The sequence below is a fragment of the Sebastes fasciatus genome, chromosome 20 (genome assembly GCF_043250625.1).
Source record: "Sebastes fasciatus isolate fSebFas1 chromosome 20, fSebFas1.pri, whole genome shotgun sequence".
In the NCBI taxonomy this organism is placed as follows: Eukaryota; Metazoa; Chordata; class Actinopteri; order Perciformes; family Sebastidae; genus Sebastes; species Sebastes fasciatus.
The window spans coordinates 28,102,355-28,104,854 of NC_133814.1; the positions used below are offsets into that span (position 1 = coordinate 28,102,355).

The 2,500-nt window shown below is 45.6% G+C and overlaps 1 pseudogene; it reads right to left on the minus strand.

Annotated features, from left to right (window-relative positions):
* The window catches only part of LOC141759049 (transcription factor COE3-like), a 67,581-nt pseudogene that overhangs the window by 14,812 nt on the left and 50,269 nt on the right, over window positions 1-2,500 (minus strand).

Sequence of the window (2,500 nt, forward strand, 5' to 3'; positions counted from 1 at the left end):
GGAGAGGAGGAGGAGAGAGAGGAGGAGGAGAGGAGTAGGAGGAGAGGAGGAGGAGAGAGAGGAGGAGGAGAAGAGGAGAGGAGGAGAGGAGGAGGAGAGGAGGAGGAGAGAGAGGAGGAGGAGGAGGAGAGAGAGGACAATGCATCAGCAAAGGGCGCTACCCACTCAGCATGTTTAATTAGTTAATTAGTTAATTAGTTAATTAGACACATTCACATGTTTTCTAAAGTAAACAGAATCTGAGCATCATCAGGTGACCTGGTTCCTGTTTCAGTGTCAAAATTCTGCATACTAGAACCAGGTAGAACCAGGTGGAACCAGATAGAGCCAGGTAGAACCAGGTAGAACCAGTTGGAACCAGTTGGAACCAGGTAGAACCAGGTGGAACCAGTTGGAACCAGTTGGAACCAGGTAGAACCAGGTGGAACCAGGTAGAACCAGGTGGAACCAGGTAGAACCAGGTAAAACCAACAGGAAGTAGCTCGTTAGATCTTCAGTGTTCAGGTAAAACACACACACACACGGTTGTTGTTACTACAGTTGGATTTAGATGTTTACATCGTCCGTTCTCTGTTCAAGGTTACTGCTTCACTTCAATACACCTGTGTGTGTGTGTGTGTGTGTGTGTGTGTGTGTGTGTGTGTGTGTGTGTGTGTGTGTGTGTGTGTGTGTGTGTGTGTGTGTGTGTGTGTGTGTGTGTGTGTGTGGTGATTAACTGGCGTGTTGAGCAGCGTGGCAGGGCGCGCGTTGAGGAGGACGGGTATAAAGCTGTATATAAAGTGTGTTCTGGTGTTTCAGGAGGTTCTGAGTCATAAACCTGACGGAGGAGGGACGTCCTGCTCGCTGAGCATCATGGGAAATCTGTTCTTCTTTGCAGCAGAATAAACAGGAACTCCTTCAGGAGGTTAACTCAACCTCCTCTGCTCCTCCACACCTCCATGATAACATCTACTGATCCTCTCACACCTCCATGATAACATCTACTGATCCTCCACACCTCCATGATAACATCTGCTGATCCTCCACACCTCCATGATAACATCTACTGATCCTCCACACCTCCATGATAACATCTACTGATCCTCCACACCTCCATGATAACATCTACTGATCCTCTCACACCTCCATGATAACATCTACTGATCCTCCACACCTCCATGATAACATCTACTGATCCTCTCACACCTCCATGATAACATCTACTGATCCTCCACACCTCCATGATAACATCTACTGATCCTCTCACACCTCCATGATAACATCTACTGATCCTCTCACACCTCCATGATAACATCTACTGATCCTCCACACCTCCATGATAACATCTACTGATCCTCCACACCTCCATGATAACATCTACTGATCCTCCACACCTCCATGATAACATCTACTGATCCTCCACACCTCCATGATAACATCTACTGATCCTCTCACACCTCCATGATAACATCTACTGATCCTCCACACCTCCATGATAACATCTGCTGATCCTCCACACCTCCATGATAACATCTACTGATCCTCCACACCTCCATGATAACATCTACTGATCCTCTCACACCTCCATGATAACATCTACTGATCCTCCACACCTCCATGATAACATCTGCTGATCCTCCACACCTCCATGATAACATCTACTGATCCTCTCACACCTCCATGATAACATCTACTGATCCTCTCACACCTCCATGATAACATCTACTGATCCTCCACACCTCCATGATAACATCTACTGATCCTCTCACACCTCCATGATAACATCTACTGATCCTCCACACCTCCATGATAACATCTGCTGATCCTCCACACCTCCATGATAACATCTACTGATCCTCTCACACCTCCATGATAACATCTACTGATCCTCCACACCTCCATGATAACATCTACTGATCCTCTCACACCTCCATGATAACATCTACTGATCCTCTCACACCTCCATGATAACATCTACTGATCCTCCACACCTCCATGATAACATCTACTGATCCTCTCACACCTCCATGATAACATCTACTGATCCTCCACACCTCCATGATAACATCTACTGATCCTCTCACACCTCCATGATAACATCTACTGATCCTCCACACCTCCATGATAACATCTACTGATCCTCCACACCTCCATGATAACATCTACTGATCCTCCACACCTCCATGATAACATCTACTGATCCTCTCACACCTCCATGATAACATCTGCTGATCCTCCACACCTCCATGATAACATCTACTGATCCTCTCACACCTCCATGATAACATCTACTGATCCTCTCACACCTCCATGATAACATCTGCTGATCCTCCACACCTCCATGATAACATCTGCTGCTTTTAGTCCGTCTTAAACTTTAAATCATTATTATATAAACTATAGTTTCTCCCGGAGCTTTCAACCATCTAATGGTTCTCCTCAGCAGATGGAGTTGAGTCAGTAGTAATGGAGGAGGTTAACATGTTTAACATGATTATTGATCATTGATTATTACATTTGA